At 43.4% G+C, this 14,228-nt stretch overlaps 1 long non-coding RNA gene across 1 annotated transcript; it reads right to left on the bottom strand.

The window, feature by feature from the left end:
- Positions 1-5,470: 5,470 nt before the first annotated feature.
- Positions 5,471-6,984, bottom strand: LOC133550503 (uncharacterized). The gene is made up of 3 exons (XR_009806282.1): positions 6,849-6,984; positions 6,603-6,771; positions 5,471-6,485 (listed from the first exon to the last, which is right to left on the bottom strand). It is a non-coding gene; the product is annotated as an uncharacterized LOC133550503 (long non-coding RNA).
- Between the last annotated feature and the right edge of the window lie 7,244 nt (positions 6,985-14,228).

The raw sequence follows: 14,228 nt of genomic DNA, 5'->3' as shown, positions 1-14,228 counted from the left end.
AACATTTATATTTTACATTGAAACAGTGACATTTAACATTGAAACATTTATATTTAACATTGAAACAGTGACATTTAACGTTGAAACATTTATATTTAACATTGAAACATTTAACATTGAAACATTTACATTTAACATTGAAACATTTAACATTGAAACATTTACATTTAACATTGGAACTTTTATAATTGAAACATTTACATTGAACATTGAAACATTTAATATTGAAACATTTATATTTAACATTGAAACAGTGACATTTAACATTGAAACATTCATATTTTACATTGAAACATTTATATTATACATTGAAACAGTGACATTTAACATTGAAACATTTATATTTTACATTGAAACAGTGACATTTAACGTTGAAACATTTATATTTAACATTGAAACATTTAACATTGAAACATTTACATTTAACATTGAAACATTTAACATTGAAACATTTACATTTAACATTGAAACTTTTATAATTGAAACTTTTACATTTAACATTGAAACATTTAAAATTGAAACATTTATATTTAACATTGAAACAGTGACATTTAACATTGAAACCTTTATATTTTACATTGAAACATTTACATTTTACATTGAAACTGACATTTAACGTTGAAACATTTATATTTAACATTGAAACAGTGACATTTAACATTGAAACATTTATATTTTACATTGAAACATATATATTTTACATTAAAACAGTGACATTTAACATTGAAACTTTTATAATGGAAACATTTACATTTAACATTGAAACATTTAAAATTGAAACATTTATATTTAACATTGAAACAGTGACATTTAAAATTGAAACATTTATATTTTACATTGAAAAATTTATATTTCACATTGAAACAGTGACATTTAACATTGAAACATTTATATTTGACATTGAAACATTTAACATTGAAATATTTAACATTTAAACATTTACATTTAACATTGAAACTTTTATAATTGAAACATTTACATTTAACATTGAAACATTTAAAATTGAAACATTTATATTTAACATTGAAACAGTGACATTTAAGATTGAAACATTTATATTTTACATTGAAACATTTATATTTTACATTGAAACAGTGACATTTAACGTTGAAACATTTATATTTAACATTGAAACATTTAACATTGAAACATTTACATTTAACATTGAAACATTTAACATTGAAACATTTACATTTAAAATTGAAACTTTTATAATTGAAACATTTACATTTAACATCGAAACATTTAAAATTGAAACATTTATATTTAACATTGAAACAGTGATATTTAACATTGAAACATTTATATTTTACATTGAAACATTTAACATTGAAACATTTACATTTAACATTGAAACTTTTATAATTGAAACATTTACATTTAACATTGAAACATTTGAAAATTGAAACATTTACATTTAACATTGAAACATCTACAAACAACATCGAAACATTTAAAATTGAAACATTTACATTTAACATTGAAACATTGTAATTCAACATTGAGATCATGGTCTAGTTCAGTGGTTCTCAAATGGGGGTACGTGTACCCCTGGGGGTACTTGAAGGTATGCCAGGGGGTACGTGAGATTTTACAATCCCCAAAGAGTGCACTTTAAGTTGATGATTACTTCTACGTGTAGAAATCTTTATTAGGGACCCTCTTGAATTTTTAACGATTTTATTAGTATTCTTTATTATTATTATTATTATTATACCGCCTCACAGACAAAACTGCCTCTAACTCGCAATAGGAATGTCATAGACACATGAAAAAAACCCTCTATGTAGGTCTCAGTTAGACCTATATTTCATAGACTGACAACCCCAGCAAAAATCAACAGGAAGTTTGCAATCCCCCCTTCAAAAAAAAAAAATGGTGTAAAAACAGTCACCTTTTTTCAAACATTATCTCCTCTGAGCGCGTTTGTCGTGCCGGGTTTAAATAAGCACAGGACAGAAATTGAACCCTTCTGATTAAAAGTTGATGAAAGAGTTCATAACGAATCTAAGAGACTGATGTATAACATGTGTATACAACTTGTTTTCTGTGTAAAAATCCATCCATCCATCTTCCACCGCTTGTACGGGCTTGGGTCGCGGGGGCAGCAGCCCAATCGGTCCCGTCCATCGCTGCTTGCGGCTTTAATCTATAATTAAATCACTTGTTGGTTTTTCAACAAGTTTTTAGTTATTTTTATATATTTTTTCCAAATAGTTCAAGAAAGACCACTACAAATGAGCAATATTTTGCACTGTTATATCAATCAACCAATCGGTGTTTATTTATATAGCCCTAAATCACAAGTGTCTCAAAGGGCTGCACAAACCACTACGACATCCTCGGAGCGGCATAGCTCGGTTTGTAGAGTGGCCGTGCCAGCAACTTGGGGGTCGCAGGTTCGATTCCCGCTTCCGCCATCCTAGTCACTGCCGTTGTGTCCTTGGGCAAGACACTTTCCCCACCTGCTCCCAGTGCCACCCACACTGGTTTAAATGTAACTTAGATATTGGGTTTCACTATGTAAAGCGCTATGAGTCACTAGAGAAAAGCGCTATATAAATATACTTCACTTCACAACCCACATAAGGGCAAGGAGAACTCACACCCAGTGGGACGCCAGTGACAACGATGACTATGTGAACCTTGGAGAGGACCTCATTTGTGGGCAAACTCCCAAACCCCCCCCCCCCCCCCCCTCCCCGTCCCCCCCACTAGGGGAACCGAAAGCAATGGATGTCGAGCGGGTCTAACATGATAAGGTGAAAGTTCAATCCATAGTGGCTCCAACACAGCCGCGAGAGTTCAGTTCAAAGCGGATCCAAGACAGCAGCGAGAGTCCCGTCCACAGGAAACCATCCCAAGCGGAGGCGGATCAGCAGCGTAGAGATGTCCCCAACCGATACACGGGCATCCTGGGTCCCGACTCTGGACAACCAGTACTTCATCCATGGCCATCGGACCGGACCCCCTCCACAAGGGAGGGGGGGACAGAGGAGAAAAAGAAAAGAAGCGGCAGATCAACTGGTCTAAAAAGGAGGTCTATTTAAAGGCTAGAGTATACAGATGAGTTTTAAGGTGAGACTTAAATGCTTCTACTGAGGTAGCATCTCGAACTGTTACCGGGAGGGCATTCCAGAGTACTGGAGCCCAAACGGGAAACGCTCTATAGCCCGCAGACTTTTTTTTGGGGCTTTAGGAATCACTAATAAGCCGGAGTCCTTTGAATGCAGATTCCTTGCCGGGACATATTGTGTTACTGTTATACAATTTAATAAATCAGAAACTGAGTACATAGTGCTGTATTTTACCTCTTTATCGCTCTTTTTCAACCAAAAATGCTTTGCTCTGATTAGGGGGTACTTGAATTCAAAAAATGTTGACAGGGGGTAGATCACTGACAAAAGGTTGAGAACCACTGGTCTGGTAGATCTAAACTTCTCTTCCACACCTCTTTAACTGCTAACTTCCCCAGTAAGTTCCCCGAGAAGCCCGGTAAGGCCGCCAGCTGGGGACCATTAGGGAGGGTTCTATTACGTCACGGCCATTCTGTTTTTCACATGGTTTATTTTCTGTTTGTACACCTTGATTGTCCTGATGAGGAGGCGGAGCTAGGAGTCACACCTGATACTGATCAGGCCATGAGACCTTCTTAAGCAGTTTGCTTCATTTGTTTGTTGTGGATCGTTTCTTATTGTGGCGGTCCACTCCCTGTATGATCAGTGTCAGAGCTTGGTCCGCATTGCCGGCAGTAAGTCGGACACGTTTCCAGTGAGGGTTGGACTACGCCAAGGCTGCCCTTTGTCACCGATTCTGTTCATAACTTTTATGGACAGAATTTCTTGGCGCATTCAAGGCATTGAGGGGTTCCGGTTTGGTGGCCGCGGGATTAGGTCTCTGCTTTTTGGAGATAATGTGGTCCTGATGGCTTCATCTGGCCGGGATCTTCAGCTCTCACTGGATCGGCTCGCAGCCGAGTGTGAAGCGACCGGAATGAGAATCAGCACCTCCAAGTCCGAGTCCGTGGTTCTCTACCGATCCATTGCTATGGTCATGAGCATTGAGTCATGACCGAAAGGACAAGATCACGGTTACAAGGGGGTAAAAATGAGTTTCCCCCGCCGAGTGGCGGGGCTCTCCCTTAGAGATAGGGTGAGAAGCTCTGTCATCCGGGAGGAACTCAAAGTAAAGCTCCACATCGAGAGGAGCCAGATGAGGTGGTTCGGGCATCTGGAACGCCTCCCTAGGGAGGTGTTTAGGGCTTGTCCAACCGGCAGGAGGCCACGGGGAAGACCCAGGACACGTTGGGAAGACTATGTCTCCCGGCTGGCCTGGGAACGCCTCGGGGTCCCCCGGGAAGAGCTAGACGAAGTGGCTGGGGAGAGGAGGAAGATGAATGGATGGATGGATCGTTTCTGCCCTTTGTGCTTCTTGCTCGCTCACTCTTGTTTTTATTTATTTTTGTTCCAGTTTTCCAAGCACTATTTGGACTATTTGTTGTCAATTCCCAGCTTTTTTTTTTTTTTGCCTCACTTGTGTCGTGTTCTGCAGAAGGAGGCCAAACATTCTCTTTAATTAACACAGGTGTGGCCCCGTTGTTCATTCCACACATACGGCAAGGTTTTTTTTCTCATTTACTTCATCACAGTGACCGGATAGCACCCTCTAGTGGCAAACACAATAACTAACAGCTGATCATCATATCTCCCTTTCTTTTGTTGCACAATTGTAGTGACTGTGTGATGGGTGATAAATCAAGAAGAGGTCGAGAAGGAATTGACAAACAAAAAGCTTTATTTGCTTCAGCAAGCCTCATACTGGAACTGCAGTTTCCAGGAAGAAGAGTAGGGGCCCGATTACTCTTCTGATGTCCTCTCAGAAAAACCCTTAAACAAAGACCTCCACTCTTCGTAACTCTAGCCTTGGAGCAGGCCAGTCTGGACAAAGCCCAGTTTGGCCAGTCAACATATTCCGTGACTTCTTTCCTCTGATCAGTTTGAGTCGGGTCACCTCAGACCCCCTATCCTCTACTCCAGGGGTAGGGAACCTATGGCTCTAGAGCCAGATGTGGCTCTTTTGACGACTGCATCTGGCTGTCAGATAAATCTTAGCTGACATTGCTTAACACCATAAGTAATAAATAATTCCGCTGGTAATCACAGTTTTAATTGATTGATTGAAACTTTTATTAGTAGATTGTGTTACCACTAAATGGTAACACCCCAATAAGTTTTTCCACTTGTTTAAGTCGGGGTCCACGTAAATCAATTCGTGGTACGTGTTAAAAACAACGTTGAAATCACAAAACATTCTCATGCATTTTAATCCGTCCATCCGTTAGTGTGATGACTCATCCTGTTCGTGACGCCAATTTTATGTGGTTGCACATCCTGTTTGTGACGCAAATTTTGTATGGTTGAAATGTCGGGGATTTAACCCGGGTTCCTCATCCTGTTCGTGACTCCAATTTTATGTGGTGGCCTGTACGGGGACGCCAATTTTATGTGGTCGAAAAGTCCGAATCTTAAACAGGAACAACAGAGTGTTTGTTACAACAGTTTTAATTACTCACAATCAGACAAAGTTGGATTGAATCGATATGTTTACACAGACAACGTCTCCGGAGACGAAAGATGGTGAACCCTCGTGAAAGGAATTAAAAGGAGCGCACACCAGGCTTGGTCTTCCCTTCTTATTTATACGCTCCAGGATGGCCTGATTCGTAGCATGACAACTTATGTAACTGTCCAATGTTCAAATGTCACCCCACCAACTTGGTCAGGGTGACTTGTCCACTTATGTCGTGTCCCTCCCAATGCATTCAGTTTAGAGGTAGCCCTAGGACAGACATTTTACACTACTTTAGCTGTTATTAAAAAGAATAAGAGACTTATTATACTTTAAAAATGTTGGTCTTACTTAAAAATGCCCGCATTTAGCTGTATTCAGTGTTAAAAAATATGATATGGCTCTCACAGAAATAAAATCTAAAATATTTGGCTTTCATGGCTCTCTCCGCCAAAAAGGTTCCCGACGCCTGCTCTTCTCCTACCTGTGGGGGCTTTCTACCAGATGTTGCTAATGTTTTCATAATCGCTCCTAAAATCCAATTCCAATTGTCCTGGGGGAAAGGACACCCGCAGCTATCTGAGGGCATATTTCCTTAATAGGATAATCCTCTAAAGGATTATGTGACCAAATACAAATACATCCTAATTCACAATAATATAATAGTATAATTCACAACAATTTGAAGATGACATTGTTATGGTTTGCAAGGGAGATGACGGCAGACTGACACCAGGAGGTTGTGATGTCCAAAGATTTATTTTATATATAGTAAACATATATAAATATACATCCATCCATCCATTTCCTACCGCTTATTCCCTTTTGGGGTCGCGGGGGGCGCTAGCGCCTATCTCAGCTACAATCGGGCGGAAGGCGGGGTACACCCTGGACCAGTCGCCACCTCATCGCAGGGCCTATAAATATATATAATAATAATAATTAACAAAACTAATAAACTATAGAATGATGTGTGACAAAATCCAAGAGTGTATGTGTGTGACTATGTGTGCAGATTAACTGTTAAGTGTTACCGTAAATGTTGAATGAGGAGCGAAGGAACGAGGCAGTCCATGGGGCATGCAGGAGATGCGGGGCGAGAGAGAGGCGTCAGAGTCGTGGGGCGAGCGAGGAGTCGAGGAACGAGGGAGGCAGTCGAAATCCATGGCAACGGAAGGAAAACAAGTACACCATGAAAAACTGCTGAAACACGGGAGAAGACAAAGGACACATCAAGCCACGGAGAGGAAACAAAAAATAGAGCATGAAGCTTCGCTTACGGTTCACCATATGAGAACTAAGTTCCTGCGAGGATCCCTGGGTCCAACTGGTCGTTTAAGCAGCTCGCCCTCATCAATTCCAGGTGTGTAGAAAGGCAATCGTCTGCAGGCTTGTAGCTGCGTGGGCGTGCTGCTCTCAGCACGAACAGGGGCGTTTCCGAGCGCGCCGTCAGCTGAGCGAGCGCATGTGGGCGTGGCCAGCGGTGCGCTCGTCATGAGGCACAGATGAGGACGAATTGGAATGCGCCCTGGCCACATGTAACAAATACCATTTCAAGTTACTACCTCAAGTTGACATCAAAGAGTGTCACAGTTGATATATCAAAACATTGATCAATACAAATTGTAAAGTATTTCCCTTTGATATGAATCAAGTCCGTTCCACATCTGTGGTCCCTTCCAATAATTCTTATTGCGCCCATTGGGTTGAGTTTTTTTCTTGCCCTGATGTGGGATCTAATCCCAGGATGATGTTGTGGCTTGTGCAGGCCTATGAGACCTTTGTGATTAAGGTCTATAAAATATGTCTATGGAGGTTCTCAGTCATCCAGGTCGTTGTCATCTCAGGGCATTCAATCGACCGCAACTGGACTGTTTGGTTTGTCTTTGGAAGATGTTTGACCTCTCACCCGAGGAGGCTTCATCAGTTCGTGCTCATAGACTTAGATCGTTCGGATCTAGTCTCGCGGCTGATACCAAACCCCAAATGTTTATACTCCAAAAAACCAGGAAGGTGTGCCTGGGAAAGGATGGTTTCGCCCTATCGTTGTTGTGGCACATGCGCAGTCTGCGTCTCCCTCCGCTGCGGGACCATCCAGAGCGCCCGCTGATCGCAGCACGCCCACAAAACTTCAAGCCTGCAGACTATCAGTCAACCTGCACACCTGTGACTGATGATGATAAGCTGTATAAAGGGACCAGTGGACCCAAGGATCGGTGCGGGAACTTGGTTCTCATATGGTGAACCGTAAGCGCTATTCTTGTTTCCTCTCCGTGACTTGACTTGTCCCTTGTCTTCTCCCATGTCCCCGCAGTAAACTCCGTCGCCTGCAAAGTGAGCTGTGTGTCTCACTTTTCCACGGATCTCCTTCTTTCTCTGATTCCCCCCTTCGTTCCTCAACTTCTCGCTCTCCCCTGCCTTTAGACCCCGCTTCCATCCCTGAACAATCCTGCCTGCCTCGCCCACATCTGACAGCACCGCGTCTCCACTCTTATAGTAAAATGCTCCAATTAAATACTTCACATAATCTTACACCATACACACCCTTGGGTTTTTGACACACACCATTCTATAGTTTATTAGTCTTGTCTATTGTTATTATTATTAGTATTATATATATATATTTACTATATATATATTAAATCTCTGTACACTACTGCCACCTGGTGTCCGTTGGCCGTCACTCCCCCTGCAAACCATAAAAATCGCAGTGAGAAAATCGACAGTTTTGATGCAAACGAGCAATCCTAACCGTCAACGCTAGCGACAGTCTTGTTAGCATTGAGGTTTTGTTTGGCAGAACCATCGCCGTGGATCGACTACTACCAGTCCAAAATAGTCGGAATCCCCCACGTAAGCGTTCCATTCAGTTATAAACAAATGGCATACTGGTCAGAAACACTCTGGTCTTCTGTGACCAGTATGCCATTTTGGCATTGGAACAGCTCGCGCCTCATCCGTGGAAACGGACCCGTGGTGAGATGAAATGCCGTCATTGTATCCTGAGAGTCCAATACACAGCACACAGAACCAATGAATCCATCAGAAGTCAAATAACGACAACCATTGGGGTCCTTAAACATCTCCTTCCAATTGAGAAAAAACGGCCTCATTACAAGATCGCCCGTCCTTTCAAGGATCTGTGGATGGAAGGTGAAAACAAGGACTTGGAGGGATGACATCAAAACATTGACAAACATGCCGTTCTACCAGATTCTGGATGCCGCCAAAGACCGACAGAGGTGGAAAGACTCGGTGTACTGTATCTCATCTGCGACGGCCCTTTGATTTTCTTGGTCATGGGACAACCAGAACTAGAACTACAGTCGGAATTTCATTTGAGACACCCCTCGGATTCGGATTTCCGCCTGGGAAACATGCCGTTGTACCAGATTCTGGATGCCGCCAAAGACCGACAGAGGTGGAAAGACTCTGTGTACTGAAACTCACCTGCGACGGCCCTTTGATTTTCTTGGTCATGGGACAACCAGAAGTAGAACTAGGGTCGTAATTTCATCTGAGACGTCCCTCGGATTCGGATTTCCGCCTGGGAAACATGCCGTTCTACCAGATTCTGGATGCCGCCAAAGACCGACAGAGGTGGAAAGACTCGGTGTACTGTAACTCATCTGCGACGGCCCTATGATTTTCTTGGTCATGGGACAACCAGAACTAGAACTAGAGTCGGAATTTCATTTGAGACGCCCCTCGGATTCGGATTTCCGCCTGGGAAACATGCCGTTCTACCAGATTCTGGATGCCGCCAAAGACCGACAGAGGTGGAAAGACTCTGTGTACTGTAACTCATCTGCGATAGCCCTTTGATTTTCTTGGTCATGGGACAACCAGAACTAGAACTACAGTCGGAATTTCATCTGAGACGCCCCTCGGATTCGGATTTCCGCCTGGGAAACATGCCGTTCTACCAGATTCTGGATGCCGCCAAAGACCGACAGAGGTGGAAAGACTCGGTGTACCGTATCTCATCTGCGACGGCCCTTTGATTTTCTTGGTCATGGGACAACCAGAACTAAATCAGCTGTATAGGATGTACTGTTGGACGTGAAGTGAATTAATAAACTCATATTATGTTCAACATATGGCGAATTTTTATATTCAACTTGGAGAAAGCGAACCACCAGGTTTAAGGGAATAGTGTTTGTGTCATGTCTGTGTGATCATGTTTTGTTTTAGTCATGTTCGGTTTTGTTTTTGGACTCTATTAGCACTTTTGTTTGTTTTGTCACCTTAGCAACACATTAGTTTTCACCTGTCGAGTCACGCACCTGTTTTCACTGATCATGTCACTGCTGTTTAAGCCTGTCTGTTTCTGTTGTTTGTCCTGGTGACATTATCCTATCTAACTTTCCATCCATACTACCTCTGCTCCCCATGAGATTCCTGTTCATTATAGCTCATGCTTCATGCCATCCCACAGTAAGTGTTTTTGTTTCGTGTTCATAGGGGGACGGGGTGGCGAAGTTGGTAGAGTGGCTGTGCCAGCAATCTGAGGGTTGCTGATTCAATCCCCACCTTCTACCATCCTAGTCAGGTCCGTTGTGTCCTTGGGCAAGACACTTCACCCTTGCTCCTGATGGGTCCTGGTGAGCGCCTTGCATGGCAGCTCCCTCCATCAGTGTGTGAATGTGGAAATACTGTCAAAGCACTTTGGGCTCCTTAAAAAGGGCTAGAAAAGCGCTGTACAAGTACAACCCATTTGCCATTTAATTGCCTTTCGATCAATCAATCAATGTTTACTTATATAGTCCTGAATCACTAGTGTCTCAAAGGGCTGCACAAACCACTACGACATCCTCTGTAGGCCCACATAAGGGCAAGGAAAACTCACACCCAGTGGGACGTCGGGGACAATGATGACTATGAGAACCTTGGAGAGGACGAAAGCAAGGATGTCGAGCGGGTCCAACATGATACTGTGAAAGTTCAATCCATAATGGATCCAACACAGTCGCGAGAGTCCAGTCCAAAGCGGATCCAACACAGCAGCGAGAGTCCCGTTCACAGCGGAGCCAGCAGGAAACCATCCCAAGCGGAGGCGGATCAGCAGCGCAGAGATGTCCCCAGCCGATACACAGGCGAGCAGTACATGGCCACCGGATCGGACCGGACCCCCTCCACAAGGGAGAGTGGGACATAGGAGAAAAAGAAAAGAAACGGCAGATCAACTGGTCTAAAAAGGAGGTCTATTTAAAGGCTAGAGTATACAAATGAGTTTTAAGGTGAGACTTAAATGCTTCTACTGAGGTGGCATCTCGAACTGTTACCGGGAGGGCATTCCAGAGTACTGGAGCCCGAACGGAAAACGCTCTATAGCCCACAGACTTTTTTTGGGCTTTGGGAATCACTAATAATCCGGAGTCTTCTTTTGTTGTCATTAGTCATGTTTGTTTTCCGCCATTGTGCGCGCCTTTTGTTTGCTTCCTTTTTTGTTTATTTTGTTAGTGTCGAAATAAATGATGCCCTTAACTTTACGCCTTGCCCGCGCCAACTTTCCTTAGCCTTCCGGGAAAAGAAGCAACAGAGTCCTCGGTTTGACAAAATGTCACCAGCAAAAAACGTTTTTTCGTCAAGAAGGTTGGACGGTCCTCCGCGCGACGGAGGAAGAGACGCTGCGTTGTTCCTCCATGGTGCGCAGAGACCTGAGGTGGGGGCCGGATGGAAAACTGGTGCCATTGAGCTCCATTTGGTCCGAGAAGGGCGCTGTGTCACCAGAGTCCAGGAAGCGCCGCTCCAGACCAAGGACGTCAGGGAAGGCTGACGGACAGCACGCGGCGCTCCCGCAAGCTCCTCCCCTTCCGGGCGTAAATAGACGGCCGCCAGCCTGGCAGCTCCAAGATGACGTCTCAGACCGGGGTTTTTTGCTTTTTCTTTTGATCACCCGCCTCCAACCAAAGACTCTAAAAACATGATAAAACACTAGCAAAACATGATTTTGAACATTAGAGCTAATCAGCCACAGCCATCTGAATTTCAAGGATGGGGTGAGGGTCACCACTTCCTAAGCAAATTGTCGAACGGTTTTAGAACAACATTTCTCAACGAGCTATTGCAAGGAATTTAGGAATTGCGTAAAATCATCAAAAGGTTCAGAAAATCTGGAGAAATCACTGCACGTAAGCGATGATATTACGGACTTTTGACCCCTCAGGTGGTACTGCATCAAAAACCGACATCAGTGTGTAAAGGATATCACCACATGGACTCAGAAACACTTCATAAAACCACTGTCAGTTAGTTGCTACATCTGTAAGTGCAAGTTAAAACTCTGCTATGCAAAGCAAAAGCCATTTATCAACAACACCCAGGAACGCCGCTGGCTTGGCTGGGCCCGAGCTCATCTAAGATGGACTGATGCAAAGTGGAAAAGTTTTCTGTGGTCTGACGAGTCCACATTTCAAATTATATTCGGAAGCTGTGGACGTGGTGTCCTCCGGAACAAAGAGGAAAATAACCATCCGGATTGTTATAGGCGTAAAGTGTAAAAGCCAGCATGTGTGATGGTATGGGGGTGCATTAGTGCCCAAGGCATGGGTAACTTACACATCTGTGAAGGCACCATTAATGCTGAAAGGTACATACAGGTTTTGGAACAACATATGTTGTCGTCCAAGCAACGTTATCATGGACGCCCCTGCTTATTTCTGCAAGACAATGCCAAGCCACATGTTACAACAGCGTGGTTTCGTAGTAAAAGAGTGCGGGTACTTTCCTGGCCCGCCTGCAGTCCAGACCTGTCTCCCATGGAAAATGTGTGGCGCATTATCCATCCATCCATCCATCATCTTCCGCTTATCCGAGGTCGGGTCGCGGGGGCAACAGCCTAAGCAGGGAAACCCAGACTTCCCTCTCCCCAGCCACTTCGTCTTGCTCTTCCCGGGGGATCCCGAGGCGTTCCCAGGCCAGCCGGGAGACATAGTCTTCCCAACGTGTCCTGGGTCTTCCCCGTGGCCTCCTACCGGTTGGATGTGCCCTAAACACCTCCCTAGGGAGGCGTTCAGGTGGCATCCTGACCAGATCTGGCTCCTCTCCATGTGAAGGAGCAGCGGCTTTACTTTGAGTTCCTCCCGGATGGCAGAGCTTCTCACCCTATCTCTAAGGGAGAGACCTGGAAACTCATTTGGGCCGCTTGTACCCGTGATCTTATCCTTTCGGTCATGACCCAAAGCTCATGACCATAGGGCAGAATGGGAACGTAGATCGACCGGCAAATTGAGAGCTTTGCCTTCCGGCTCAGCTCCTTCTGTGTGGCGCATTATGAAGCGTAAAATATGACTGTTGAACGACTGAAGCTCTACATAAAACAAGAATGGGAAAGAATTCCACTTTCAAAGCTTCAACAATTAATTTCCTCAGTTCCCAAACGTTTATTGGATTGTTGTTAAAAGAAAAGGTGATTTAACACAGTGGTGAACATGCCCTTTCCCAACTACTTTGGCACGTGTTGCAGCCATGAAATTCTAAATTTATTTTTATTTGCAGAAAAAAATAAAGTTTATGAGTTTGAACATGAAATATGTTGTCTTTGTAGCATATTCAACTGAATATGGCTTGAAAAGGATTTGCAAATCATTGTATTCTGTTTTGGAAGTGGGAGGAAGCCGGAGTACCCGGAGGGAACCCACGCATTCACGGGGAGAACATGCAAACTCCACACAGAAAGATCCCGAGCCTGGATTTGAACCCAGGACTGCAGGAACTTCGTATTGTGAGGCAGACGCACTAACCCCTCTGCCACCGTGACTTCCAAAGACATGCACCTGGGGATAGGTTGATTGGCAACACTAAATTGGCCCTAGTGTGTGAATGTGAGTGTGAATGTTGTTTGTCTATCTGTGTTGGCCCTGCGATGAGGTGGCGACTTGTCCAGGGTGTACCCTGCCTTCCGCCCGATTGTAGCTGAGATAGGCGCCAGCGCCCCCCGCGACCCCGAAAGGGAATAAGCGGTAGAAAATGGATGGATGGATGTATTCTGTTTATATTTACATTTAAGACAGTTTCCCAACTCGTACTACATAGCACTCAGCACCCGCTGGTGTAATAGCTGTAGGGCGGCTCGAGTTGTCGTTCCAGTGCAGCCCAGCAAGCAGGTTCCTAGGTGTGGTAACAGAATAATGTAATAATTAAACATTGTTTAATATACTCAGCAGGGAGAAGAGATTTATTTGAACGTGTGTGTTTAATGATGTCATATAATTATATGCAAAAGTACTTAAGTGTGGCACACACTAGTCACACTTAGATAAGTGTGCAAACACACCTGCACGGCATTCCCAGGTATGAGAAGACATTCATTTTTAGTGCGAAGTGTATAAGATAAAAGACACTTTATTCAGTCACGTGTCCACACAATGTGTGTAAATTTATAAATTGCTTGTAAATTTGAATATTAATGTTTGTGTATTAAACTGTTTAGATACAGCTATTAAAGATTAATCTCCTGCAATAATGAAGCTGTTTTGTTTTTAATTTTAACCCCATGCAAGAATTGTTTGCAACTTTTTGATTGATTGATTGATTGATACTTTTATTAGTACAGTAGATATTCCGTACAATTGAGCACTAAATGGTAACATCCCAATAAGTTGTTCAACTTGTTCACGTTAATCAATCAATCAATCAATCAATGTTTATTTATACAG

The sequence above is a fragment of the Nerophis ophidion genome, linkage group LG04 (genome assembly GCF_033978795.1).
Source record: "Nerophis ophidion isolate RoL-2023_Sa linkage group LG04, RoL_Noph_v1.0, whole genome shotgun sequence".
Taxonomy (NCBI): domain Eukaryota; kingdom Metazoa; phylum Chordata; class Actinopteri; order Syngnathiformes; family Syngnathidae; genus Nerophis; species Nerophis ophidion.
Note: the sequence above shows the minus strand (reverse complement) of the source record. Positions and strands in the feature narration are given on the sequence as shown.